A 14,733-nucleotide genomic window follows, 5' to 3' on the forward strand; every position below is an offset into this window, starting at 1 on the left:
AAAAGAAGCTAGCAGCATCTTCTCACGGCATATGTACTCAGTTTGTCCAGTGGAACGAATGGATAAATGGAGATCTTTCTCAGAATTCAGAGTGCACAGAGCAGTACAGAAGAGTGAGTCATTGGCCCCTCGTGGCTGGCAATAATGTAGCAGGTGCAGCCTGAAACGGGCTCGTCTCATGGTGAGAGGGCTCCATCGCCCCTTTCCGTTAACCGAGAAAACCCTGATGCTTCTTTCCTATTTTCTAGACAATCAATATTTGTAACCCCCAACCCAGTGCTATACTCCCTTTCCTTGGCTTCATCAGAATGTGTTGCACGTGGTCAAGAAAGCCTTGTTTACAACAAATTCTGCTCCACCTTTTAGAGCATGGTGAAATGAGTGCTAAGGGCTGTGCTAAGTGCTTACTGCTTAATGTTTTAGGCCATTAATTCTTTTTTTTTCTTAAAAATTTTACCTTTTTATTTGAGAGAGGGAGAGAGAGAGAGAGAATGAGAGCACAAGCAAGGGGAGCAGCAGGCAAAGGGAGAAGGAGAAACAGGCTCCCTGCTGAGCAAGGAGCCCAACGCGGAGCCCAGGATCATGACCTGAGCTGAAGGCAGACTGAGCCACCCAGGTGCCCCAGGCCATTAGTTCTTAAACTAGAGATAATGTGGAAAACTTGGAGGCCTCTCAAAATTAACAGAAGAGAGTGTGACATCAGCAGTACATCTATGAGGTACGGAAACAGCTTGTATTGGCCTCCTTGATATTTTTTAATCCTTCCTTTCCTCATATTGGTCTCGGATGCAAAATCATTGTGTTGGCCTCATTGGCCCTCAGCCAGAGATCTTTGAGCTGAAATCTAGGTTTGGGCTTTGTGGATTGTGAATTCTCTGACAAGACGTTCAAAAGTTGGAATGAATGAGTGTGTACACAGTTGAGCATGTTTCTGAAAAGGTTTTTATGGCTTCTAGCAAATCAACAGAAATGCCCCCGCCCCCAATAGGTTAGAAAACAACTACTTTGGTATTAAAAATTGCTTTTCACTTTTTTTCTGCCTTTAGCAGTAATTTGGTACACTCCCCACATTCCTTTGTTGCTTTATACTGAGATTGCTCTTAGGAAAGGACTTCGTATTTGTCATCAACACCTTAGTGTCAATTTTAACATGTCTCTTCTCAGGAATAATCTTTTCTTTGTTTGACTTCTGACTGTGGAACTAAACGTGTTAATGCCTGTTCCGGGACTATCAAGCTTTAGGAAGTGAGAGATGTGGTACTTTTGGGTCGGAAATTCTTCTAGATTGCTTGAAATCATGGAGTCACATTCCAGAAGACCATAGAATGTATAAAAGCCACACTCAAATTCTATTTTTCCTGGGGTATTGAGAAAGCATCTTGGTGTTGTGAAAAAGGGCTGGTCTTTTTCTAACCAGCTGGCCAGTTTTGGCTTTATTTCCTGGATCCACCACTTACAAATGGTGTGACTGTGGGTAATAAATTTAATCTTTCCGAGCTTTAATATCGCCATCCATAAAATGTCAACTAACAATACTTCCGTTATAGTGCTGCAAGGATTAGTAGTAATTTATGTAGTCTGTTTTATGACTCAGTAGCTGGTTGCTCCAATGGATGGAAATAACACATGGCGAAAACAACATGGTGAGGGAGGTGGAAAGGGTACAATAGTGATAGTAATAAGCTCTAATAAGTGTTTTACATATATTGTCTTAGGACTCAATTAATGCAGTTTTTGGTCCCATTTGACAGATGAGGAACTGAGGGAAAAGCAGCTCAGTAATTTACACAAGGCTCTGCAGGGGCAGTTGGTGGAGCAGATGAAATCAATGAGCAGTCTCCTGAGCCTAATCCTAGCTTCTAGTCCAGACTACCTCCCCAGGTGATGACAACAGTTACAGGTGTGTGGTATACACGTTTGAGAATCTTCAGCTTTGATGATATTTCTTTTTGAATTTTTATGTTGCCTAGAAATAGAACTCTATAGAATTTCGTTAATGTGCTCACCATTATCTTATTCACAAGTTTTGCCCTGATATCAAAATAGGATTTTTCCTTTAATGCTTGCTTTTCAGTTTAGTAAGCAAACAGAAAACCAACTTGTTTGGAGTCTGTTGTTATATTCTAGGCATTGTACTTAGCTTACTAGCTTTGAAGCGTTGACAGGCTAGATGAAGAAACGCAGGCATACACAGATGACTGAAATATAAATATGGCAGGAGGAAAAAAAAGTAGATGTACTGGGATGCTGTGGGACTATAAAGAAGGAGGTCTTTGGCCAACCTGGGAAAACAGGGTGCTTCCTAGAGGAGATGACCACAGTAAGTCTTGATAAGCAGGAAAACCCAGCGAGACCCAGGAAGGTGAAGAGGGGATTCCTGTCAGATGGAAGAGCAGGAGCTAAAGCATGGAGGCAGAAAACAGCATGGGGTGTGGGAGGAGAGAATTGCAAGAGAATTGTAAGATGCTCAGGGTTGCAAGCAGTTGGACTTTGCCGGATGTAGATGGACGTGGGTCGGAGCTGTAACAGGAGCAGACAAAGGGGCTCTGGGCATGCACGGCCACCCGCGCCTTCATGGAGGAGTTTGGGCTCTGGGCTGTCATTTTGTAGATGGTGGGGACTTTGGAAGGGTTTACAAAGAAGTGAAATGGTCAGCTCTCCCTGCAGTTCTCTTGTGGAGCAGAGACAGGGGTTGGATTTATCTCCTGGATTTCCTTCTATCAAACAATATCCCTTATGGAAGCTTTTCAATCACTTATTTTTTTCCCTTTCTTTTCTCTCTCTGCTTTTCGTTTCTACAATCCAAAGGGGTGATTAGAATTTCATACCCTAGAATGTGGTAACTTATGATAGCTTCTGTCCCTTGGTTCGTTTTTTCAATCCTCCCTCCTTATGTTTAATCTGATTCAGACTTCTATTTTACAGTAATGTCTGAGTGGGCCTCCTTCTCTGTCTAGCCACCAGAGAACTGGTTTATGTAAACTTAGGGGTCCTGGGCTTTACCAGATATTCTGTTGGATTTCTCCCCAAGGTGAAATAAGAATCCACAAATCCCAAATCTCAAAATTATATTGTTTGCAGTAATGCCTAGAAAAAAAAAATGAAAGCAAAGAACTTGGGAGAGTAATGTGTGGAGATAAGAGAGGGAAACTGCTCTTCATAAATAGAAAGCCTATGCTCCCTGGAGTGGAGAGGCTGAAGTGGGCCAATTTATACATAAAGCTCATAGTCAGCTTCTCAGTTGTCTTAGTTATACATGGGGCACATATGGAAACTCATCCCCCGTGCACGGTTCAACTCTTCATGGCGAAGCACTGATTCTCAAGGGTGGGGGCAGGATGAAGGGCACCATGAAGGCCACTGACACCTCCCCATTGAGAGTTACTGCCAAAGTGAGTTTTACAATTGCTGGTAAGAATGTGTCACATCCCTTGGGTGCCTGTGAGTTGAGAACCACAGTAGGCATCCTCCGGTGGTGTATGCTGTGGCGTGCAGGGAAACCCACCAGAAACCAGGCATGATTCTGTGAAGTTGGCAGCCATGTTTCTCCCAGTTCCCCACTGTCAGCTGTGTTTTCTTTTGTGACAAAGGAGTGACTTATAGTAAGTCATAAATCAAAGGCTGTTCTCTCACTTTCACTAGTGTCTAGAAGGCAAGGACCATGTCTTATTTATCTCACTCTTCCCACCACCTCTCACAGGGCCTGGTACAGAACAATCGCCCAGCAAATGTACTGCAAAATGAATAAGAAATGATCTTGGGAGGGTGGTGAGCAAAAAAGACAAAGATTGTGTAAACTTCTAATTATTTAAAACACTGCATTTTTCTACCCAAATGTTTGAATTGGGCCTTTTATACATTAAGCATGTGGCTTATTTGGTAATTATTATTCTGTTACCTCACACTTAGAAAACCTAGCATTATGAATGAAACTAATTTGAGGTCTCTCAGCAACTGTTGATTTTCAAATACTTTTTTCTTCCCTACAACAAATAATACTCTTTCGGGCATATTTCCCCCTATTTGGGTTCTTTTTTTTTTTTTTTAATTTATCTTGATGAACTTAACAACAATAATCTGACAGTGAAGACGTTTAAATCACGCACTTTAGTGCAATTCCCAAAGCTAGAGAAGACAGGCCACTGTGATTGAAGCAATGGATTGAATCTCTGCGGCCAGATGGCAGTTGAAATATAATGGGCTTACAGCCGTCAGCCACAGCTAGAGATTTGCACGCAAAGGGTAAGCCTTTCAGTGATGGAAAATGGAAAGCTGGGTGGTTACTTAAAATTCGTGCATTGTTCCTAGTGGTTTATAAAGGCTAAAAGGAAAACTCCATCCATGCAAATTCTGTTTAGGATAGTATTTGTAATGGAACTGCATAAAAATGTACTGCTCGCACCCTGGTACTATTGCTATTTTATATATATATATATATATATATATACAGTGTTTGATCTTTAAACACATACATCTGAAATGAGAACCAGCATTATGGTTCTAAATCTATGATGTTTACATGATTTTGTTCTGATTGTTCTTGACAAACACACAATCAGTGAGAAATGGCTTCCCGCATCCCCAAAGCTGTAAAGCATAGGATTTCAAAATTTTCTCTGATTGATTTGATGTTCCCTATTGTGCTGTGTGCTACAACTGGTTCAGGGCAAAAGTACTTTGAATTTCCTACTCCATGTCAAAATAGCCCTGGAATAATGTAATTCTCGATAGGATGAAGCTGTTCTCCATGTTTCTATAACTTCTGTTTGAGACTGCATCTGGATCTGTTCAACCATGGTCAATGTTTTTGAATGCCAGATGAGAGCTTCAGAAGAGCCCCTTGGGGAGGGAGAGATGACATTAGCCATGCTCGGCTAATATCAGCTCAGGAAGAAGAATATATCTGGCAACACATTTATCCTGATAAACATGATGATAGGGAAAATTTTTGTTTAAGCATTGGCAGCATGTATTTCCTGCTACATCTGTATATGGCTGTCAGGTCACATAAAACAGGCCATAACAGAAGACAGTTGCAGGGAATAGGTTATGTAATGAGATTAAGCCAATGAAAGTCTGGCATCCAGCTGTAATTCCACTAACAGTGTGGAGAGTCTGCTTATCCACCCAAGTCAAGGGTATTTTTTTTTCTTTTTGGTCACTGTTCCTGAAATTACATTGTTATCCCCTTCAGCTGTTCAATGAGCTACTGGAAAGAAGAATAAAATGTATAAAAACGGGAGGAAAAGGAGAAAGGCCTCAGGCTATGGGATTCATGGCTGGAGAACTCAAGATTTTTATGCAGGTGAATTTCCTAAATAGAAAAAGACCACAGAGTCTTAAGCCATTCAGAAATAAATATGCCATTCTAAGTTTATGATGTTCACAAAATCCTATAGGATTACAACTCTCATTCTCACAAATATGGGACACTCGTCTTTAGAACAGCCTGAAAAATCATTCAAATGAGGGAGATATCAAAAACTACTGAAGCAGGGATTCCGTAAGTGTAAGTTAGTAGGTTTTCCATCACTTTAGTTTTACAATTTGACATTATTAAGGCTTATATATAGGTGCCTGCCAGCACAGCTACCACTAAGAATCTATCAGTATTTCCATTATAAATCCCATTTTTCAGGGGTTAATAACTTGGTCATAAAAATTCGCTGCAGGCTGAAATCAAGTCTTGAGGGGAAGTCTTTTTTCTTAATCTCAACAGAAGAGTTTGTTCATATTTCTGAGACTAAGATGGTCAGAGGCCAGGAAAGGTAGATTTTGTATAAGATTATTTTTTAATGTATAAAATTTTCATTTCTGAAAATTTACCACCAATCCTGGGGTTGTTGGTATTTTATTTGTTTGTTGACTTGCCTTTTCTTCTTCTTTTACCTCCTCCTCCCACCCCCCGCACTCCCTCTCATCCTACTCCCCTCTCTTTTTCCTACTGTATTGTGGTCCTCCTGGAAATTAATCCTTCTAACGTGATCAACATATGGACGTTGCTCAGTGGAGAAGGAGCAAAGAAGTCAGATTTGTAGGAACATTCATCAGAAAAAAAGCTCTGGGCTCCTTTTCATTCTGGCTCTTTATAATCTTCATTACTGACACATTCTTTGCAGAAACAGTATAAAGTTACCTAGTAGTTGGGAAAACTGTAACCTCTTACTCTGTGGCTAAGTGAGAAAATGGATCATCTCGCAATCTTTTTTGCCAAACCAGCAAGCAATTTATCAACTTTCTCTGCATTTATCAAATGCATTGTAACTACGAAAAAGTGCCATGTTCGAATGAAAATGGTAAGGAATGAAACAATTCTAAATTTTTGTCGTCACCCGAGATCTTTTAGCTCTAGTTTAATTTCTTCCAGGGCCTAATTCTCTGGGCATATTTTAATAGGCAAAGTCTAGTCTACTTTTGGAGCAAACTATTTTTTCTACAGTTATGCAGGACTGAAACTCCCTTTTCTCTTTTCCTAGAGGAGAAACAGTCAACCCACCCTTCATCAGAAACCACCGAGCTATTAAAAATGTAGGGCTACTTTCCATGCAGTCTTAACTGCAATGAGTAGAAGAGAAAGGACAAGTGCTCAGATGTAACTGTGAGATATAGGGGCAGGACAGTTTCAAACCTTCTGTATTATTTTGGTGAATTTGACGATGGGGGAATTAAGGAAGTGCTGACACATACTGATTTCTAGAAGCATAAATATTCTCAGTTCCAATTCAAAGCTCTCCATTGGTGTGCAGGTCATTTTGACCTGTTTATTTCCACCCTCTCCTACTTCTAGTGCCTTGTCTTGACTTTCCAGGTTCTTCCTTTTTACATATCTGTTGCTACCCTGCCTCCTGTTGCCCCTCCACACTTCCTTGGCTAACCTGGCAGTCCCTCAAGTTTCAGACACTGAGGGATCTGGGGTGCCTTGCTGCCCCCTACTGGTTACAAAAGACTTGGGTTTGGGCTTTTAAGACCATCCTACATTTTTTAAATTAGTGCCAACTTCTGAGAAGTACTTCCTCCTGTGAAGCTTACTATAAAATAATTTTTTCGATGTATGTCAATATTACGTAGTGATTGATGCTACTTTATAATTAGTGAGTTTAAAAAAATGTTTACTTTGACTTTGTTTTCCTTTAGAAATTTATACATTTCTCAGTTCTTTTCATGCTCTTTTGCTAAAACTGGCACCCCATTAGTGAAAATGAGGGAAAAGTTTTTACACCAGAATTGTATTAGGATTTTCTTTCATTGTACAGTTACACCAAATAATTGATTTCTTTAATAACAAACAAACAAAAAGGTTTATTTGAGAGAGGGGGGTGGGAGGAAGAGAATCTCAAGCAGACTCTGTGCTGAGTGGAGCCTGACACAGGGCTCGATCTCACAAACTTGAGATCGTGACCTCAGCTGAAATCAAGAGTCAGATGCTCAACCAACTGAGTAACTGAGTTACTGGTAACTGAGTCATCCAGGTGCCCCCAAAGAATTGATTTCTTATGGCTTTGAATGTAGTTCTTTCTCTAAATTGAAAGCACACATATGGAACCTGCATACTGCTTCCTCAAAACAGTTTATTCGACTAGTGGATTAGTCTATTTGAGCTGCCCTAACAAAATACAAGACTGGGTGGCTTACACATACACATGTATTTTCATAGTTCTGGAGGCTGGAAGGGTTGGCTTCTGATGAGAGCTCTCTTCTTGGCTGGAGACGGCTGGCTTCTAGCTAAGGAATTTTGGTGTCTCTTTCTCCTCTAATAAGAACAGTAAGTGAGGACTCTACCTATGACCTCGTTTAACCTCTTATCACCCTTTCAAAAGCTCTATTTCCAAATGCGACTGCATAAAGGATCGGGGCTTCAACATATACATTTGGACGGGGTGTACAGACACAAACATAGCAAATGTTGATATGTGGATTTTAACAAATTAACTGATTTTCAACTAATACATCAAATTACTTTTTAGAAAAATCTCATACCAAGGGTCAAGAATAAAAGGGAAAGGGATTAGTATTAGAATGATAAGAAGTGATCCTTACCACGGTGAACAGATAATACAACTGAGAAAATGAAATCAAATCAAGGCTGAAACAAGGAGAAACAGTAAGAGTTCAAAGCACTAAATCATTATACAGCCTTTAATCATGAAAGAAGTTCCAAGTGTGGACTGGAATAACCAGAGAAAGCTTCTAGGAAGAAATTGTATTTAACCTCCTACTGAAAGATATGTGGAGTTTTATTAACTTCAAGGGAGGGGTAAGAGTAAGAGCATTTTACCACAAGGAAGGCTCTGGCTTCAGAATGAATACAAAATATGCAGTACCGTTCGAGGAGCCTGGCCTGACTGTCAGAGAGGACATTTAAAGGCCTTCTACATAAAGTGTTATTATTTAACATTCCCTGAGTATCCATGGAGTGCTGGTTCAGAATATACACGACATGGTCTTTGTTCTTTGGAAGTTTGCTATCAAAGACCATAATACTCAAGTCTGACAACTTAGTGGTTCCAGAATTTGCTTAAACTTCTCTTATTTTCCCACCACTCCTAAGGCAGCGGGTTAGGTGTCTTGGGCTGAAGCATACTGCAAAGTCATTCATGTTAAGTTTAGGAAAAAAAACAAAACAAAGAAACCTCTTCCTCCCTTTGTTTTTTCCTTTGATTGGTTGCGAGGTCCAGAATCGTTTCAGAGCATCCAGTGGAGCCCTTAGCCATTCCAGAGGGCGAAGGGTTGGAAACACCAATTGGTTTGAAAACCTTGATATTTAATACTTCCTATAGCTTCTCTGTAAGTTCCACTCAACAGTTCACTCATTCATTCCTCCACCCATTGGGAAAACAGGGCTGAAAAACAATTCATAACACTAAATTATAAATGTTAAAGACACACGCAGCTCTACCTACTAGCATCACCTGTGGGCAGAGCCTATCACCCTGTGGACACTGACATATTTCTAATTACAACATCTTTGATCATATACATGCCCTGGGCTTATCAGTAATAACAGAAAATATCACCATGATCAAAATAAGTCTATAATTTAAACTGGATTTTCTATCACCATCAGCATCAGGCAAAAGTTTTTTGTTTTTGTTTTTGTTTTTTTTTTAAAGAAATTGTGATGTAAATCCTATCTCCTTTTGCAGGATCTGGTCTAGAGGAACAACTGTGTGGTTGAAATTTGTTTTTGATTTTGTCTCTTATTCCTCCCTTTTCCTCCCTTCGCAGAGCCTCTTCCCAGGCCAGATTACTGCATTTCCCTGTACTCTCACTCTGGCTCTCCCTATTCATCAAATAAAATGTTTGTTATCAGTCATGTAGAACCTGGTATGAATTTAAGTCATGGTGCTATCTCTCTCTGGGGGATTTATATTTTTGGATTTATCTATAATTCTGGAATAAATGCCTTTGTCTTCTATAAAATTTAGAAGCTTTAGGCATGAGCATAGCAAAGGATCTGTTTTTGAAGTTAAGGAGATTTTCTGTTGCTGTTGAACTCTTTATTGAGAAGATTGGTATCTAAATTGCAAAAGTTTCCCAAAATTAGGGATTTATGTAAGATGAGAGGTCAGAACTGCAATTAAGGGACAGATTAGTAAGGTATCTTGGCCATGTGAAAATCAAACTAATATGTATTGGGTGTCCATTATATGCCAGGCAATGTGCCAGGCATCCTCACATTTCGTGAGCTTATTTAAGGCTGCCAGCAATTCTGTAAACTCTTCACCCCACTTTGCCATCGAGGAAATACAGTTCTGGAGGTTAACTAAGTTTCACAAATATCCTGCAGCGAGGAAATGAGGAAGCCATGTCCCTCTGGCTTTGAAGTCCATCATCTTGGTGCAGGGGAGACAAAAGTTGTCAGAGTACATGACATTTGAATGTCTGATTTAGTTTGTTCTATTAAAAATTTGCTTTGAACATTTTGAATTAAATTCCTGTGATCACAGAATGGCATGTACTTTGCACCACACACAGCACCTTGCTGGTCTTTGTTATGCAGAACCAAGATGAGTTGCCTTCAGAAAAATTTGCAATTCATTTCTTTGGTCAGAAACCGTCTATATCAGGATGGAGAGGCTATAATACAGAAATCATAAGGTTGTTCAAGAACTCCCTCATACATAGTTGGCATATGCTTTTTTCTCACAGATTTTATTTTTATGTGCAACACTACTGTCCATTCCAGATAGTCATTTGATTCTCATAGAATACTTTCATTGTTTTCTTTTTTTAAATTGAAGTATGATTAACATACAGTATTATATTGGTTTCAGGTGTACAATATAATGATTCAACAATTCTATACATTACTCAGTGCTCATCAAGGTTTCACCTCCTCCCCTACTTCCTCTCTGGCAACCAGCATATAGTTGGCATTTGTAACATTCCAACTAACCCCTGGAAATGAATAGTTTTGCACTAATTCAAAGTAAGCCAGCCAAAGTCAACCCACACAGTCATATGGTTGGAGTAATCATACATCTTCGACCAAAAATTGGGACACACCAATGGACCAAATATTTGAAATTATGGCTGTCCCATTATCCCAGAATATATGATTATCCAGTTATGTGTTAGAGGATAATTTTGTATTTCTTCTCAATTAAACTTAACTGTAGATTCACTTGAGGATGTGAAACGTAATGTAGATGTACTTGAGGATATGTAAAACATAATGTTTTACTGAATGACTCTGCCCATTTTTAAATTTGAGAAATAAAGAGAAAATCAGGTGACCAATTGACAGAAACTATTACTTTATCAGTTGTAGAATAAAAATTCATTTAGTGACTCCTGTGCTAAGTTAATTTTCTTAGGAACTATGTAGACCGTCTTGGAATTCTTAACAGTAAGAATGCCTAAGCAGTATACTGAAGGGAAGGAAAAACAAATCTTGCTGAAATCAGCAAATGCCCTGACTTATTTTCTAAATTAAAATCATCTATGTGAACCAAGACCAGTTTGAATCCCCATTTTGGTGCAGAGAAGCCCATTTTGTATATCACTTTCAAAAAAGCTTAAAATAGAAAGTGTGATTGTTTTTCCAAGTTACATTAAATTAATGTGAATAATAACAATAAAGCTTAATAACTTAAAAATGTGTTTTCTTTAGATGTGTGCTTTAGAAAGCATTGTTATTTTCTTCGAAATGCTAATCTAGAAAAGCAATAAGAAATATATTGTTAATTCTTGATTATTCACTTATTCAGCATGAATGCCCTAATATGAAGATACTATAAGTTCTTTGCTCTGCCTATTTTCCCTCTGGTTACCTGCCCTTGAGTAATCCTCTCTGTTTATAGTGGTGGAGAACAGAAATAGGTAGGGAAATGAAATAGGAATGCAGTCAGGGCTTACCTTGTCCTTGCACATGATGGTGGTAGGGAAACAAGTGGAAACAGGTACATAATATTGGATTTGGGTTTTCTAAGCGTTCATGCGGTTTGTGTTTTCAACTTGGCATAAATAAAATCTAGGCTCTGACAATGTAATTTATAAATTTATCCATACCATTACAAATGTTGGCCCTATTAAATGTATTTTTAAATGTTATGACAAAATATTCCTGCCATCTTTAAAAAACAGACTTTGATTGATTTGCAAGTGCCCAGGTCACTTTAAAAAGAATCTCCAGTAGTCTATAGAAAGTAACATTTATGACAGCGTGAAACTCAAAGAAAGAGAATTTGGGGGAAGCACGTTCAATAACTTCCAGGGTAACGTGGCTGCCTACTGTGTGTGCTTCTTTCATCTCATTTCTTACTGCCATAGCCTTTCAAGGAAGAAGATAATGTATTTTTGATGGAAATAAAAGGAGAGAAGGCAGTGTAAGAAAGATGTACTTTGAGAACTAATTGAAGTGCTCTTGAGACAAGTTTGTGCTTTTCTGCCAATAACTTGTGAGCAGATTTTCAACTCCCCTCTCAAACTGGGATACATCGAACAAAAATTGTTGTGGTATTTTTAAATATCAAAAATATTTTACACGAGCTACCTTTTAATCAGCAAGGTAGAGGAAACTCAAGATGAATGAGTGAGCCTGTAGTCACATCAGAAGCTGAGTGTGAGGAGTGCAGTGTGAGGGGCACCATGGCCAGTGGAAGACGATATCCTGGAAAGGCCGTGCCCAAAGGGTGGCTTTAAACTCACTTGTGCCATGGTGCAGTTGTTGCGGACCAGAGAGCTGAGAGAGCCAATAGAGAGGGGGAAATCATCACTAGGATCAAGAGAGATCAGAACAGGGGAACCTTGGAAACTTTTGGGGCAAGGTCAAGAATAAGAGGGCAGGTCTCTGAGCTGGGAAGCTGGTCATGAAGAAGAGAACAGCATGCCATTAAGGATTTAATCAGGAATGAATAACTTTTGGCAATTTACATACACAGTGACTCTCACAGCCTCTGGGCCATGGTACTCTTGTATGAACCACCGAGAAATCTCATTACAAAATATGAAATACATTTTTTTAAAAAGGAAGAAAAATGAAGTTGAAAAGATTTGTGCCACGTATATAGGTGGAAGTGGTATACAGCTTGTTTACCAGTGAGATTGAAAACTTTCCACAGCTGTTTCAATTAATCTTATTTTTTCCCCCTCAGGAAATATTATTTACCTCCTGTTTACTGATCACGTATTACATGTAAAGTAGGGTGCCAATGTTCTGGAGGTGGCAGTGGAGAAATGAAAAGTATGACAAATCTCTTCTCTTAAAGCCATGCACTTGGGTGTATGTGCAACAGAATAATGTGAAGGAGGGAAGGACGAGTCTGAGGAAGAGGGTAGGGAGTGCTAAATGCAGACACACTTCAAAGCAGCTAGCCTCAAGTTTCTAAATGGAACCACTGGTGAGTGGAACTCATATATCTCTTTTGAATTCTGTCCCAGGGGTCAATATTGGAAAATTATCTCTGGGTGTAGGGGCAGAAGAGCAGGCCAGATGGAAGATCCAAGAAGCCCTTGGAGACTCAGTGAATGCTTTATAACATGCTTATCTGCTGGCTCATCAATTAAAAGTGTCAAGAAAATTTCAAGTTTGACTTGTGATGAGATGAAACAGTGCTCTGCCAAGGAGGCCCTGTAAAGGGCTCACTGAGGGCTCCTACCTTCATTTAGGAGATGTGCTCACAGTGGCTACACCTAGGGCCGCTCGCTGAGGGTCTTCCCATGGTAGGGAAAGCAAGTTCTGCATTGAGTAGAGGAGACATTTTACCCTGTGTTGTACCCTCCCTCTGGGCTTTGACAGTGTGCCCAGCCTTCTGTGGGATGAATCAAGTTTGGTTACTTTCCCACAGTCTTTGATTAATGAGCAGGACCATTCATCCCTTTCATGATCGTGTTAGTGACTTTCTCAAGGGCTCTCAATTGGAGAAGTCAGCAGATGGCTGGGAAATACCCACCTGCTGTTTGCAGCCCTTATGAGGCTTGTTAAGCTGGTTATTTCAGGAACCTCATGTGGACAAGAGTAACCACCATGCTACCTTAAGCATATTTTCTAAATCCCATTTTTTGCTCTTGGTTCAACAATCAAGTGGTTGAATAGGTTGAGTGAAATATTTTGCAGTTCCCTCTCTGAGGTAAACCTGGTTCGACACTTACTATATGAAGACAGAATTATATTACAGGCTTAGTAGTGATAATGTGGATATGAGACTTGATGCATCTGCCCGAATATGAAGTTAACCCATCAATCAATCATTCTCTGAATTAAGAATTGTATAGTGGAGACAGCGCCTAGATTCTTTTACTGAAAATCTCATTTATTTATTTTTTTTTAATTTTTTTTTAAATTTTTTATTTATTTATGATAGTCACAGAGAGAGAAAGAGAGAGAGAGAGGCAGAGACATAGGCAGAGGAAGAAGCAGGCTCTATGCACCGGAAGCCCGATGTGGGATTCGATCCCAGGTCTCCAGGATCGCACCCTGGGCCAAAGGCAGGCGCCAAACCGCTGCGCCACCCAGGGATCCCGAAAATCTCATTTATTTATTGCCAGGGTGCTTCTGGGTTTTCCAATGAACTAAATCATATTTTCCTTTAATCTGCAAAATGGGGACTAAAAACAGCAAGCCGGCTTACTTCACTGGGTTATTGTGAATATCTAAGAACATTGCACAAATGAAAGAATTTACAAACTTAAACATCATACAGGTGTGAAGACTTATTGTCAATAAGTGGCACACACAGATGACCTGGGGTGTTTCTAACACAGCTCTAGGTGCTTTGGAAGCTACTAAAGAGAGAAATGTGGCTGCTGTCTTCAATGTTTGAATGGTCCAGAAAATTGAGAGCAGCATAAGATACTATCTAATCAAGACCTAAGGGGGCTGCTGCAAAAGAAGTGCCGTCAGAGTTTAGAGGAGAATGAAAGGGGGAAAGGGTTAATGTGCAGACTGATGACATTAGGAAGGAGGTAGGCATTGAGCTGCACCTTGAAGAAGGGAAATGGTGGAGTTGAGAGAACTGACGTTCAAAGAAGCTGAAAAGAATTTAAAATTCTAAGTTCAACCTTTTCCCCAAAATGTCCTTTACCTGCTATATTCACTGTCAAACTCCTTATTTTTAAGTTAACCTCTTTCTGAACCTTAGGAACTCTTCTCTGTTCTCGAATGGAAATGATCACTCTCTCCCTTAGTGGTTCCTATTCTTAAAAATATATATATTTGCATTATTGAAGGTATCTCTTTGTGTGGAAACACTGGGGTGATTAAGTATCGTTTCTGAAAGGAGACAGATCTAG

The sequence above is a fragment of the Canis aureus genome, chromosome 2 (assembly GCF_053574225.1).
Source record: "Canis aureus isolate CA01 chromosome 2, VMU_Caureus_v.1.0, whole genome shotgun sequence".
NCBI lineage: Eukaryota > Metazoa > Chordata > Mammalia > Carnivora > Canidae > Canis > Canis aureus.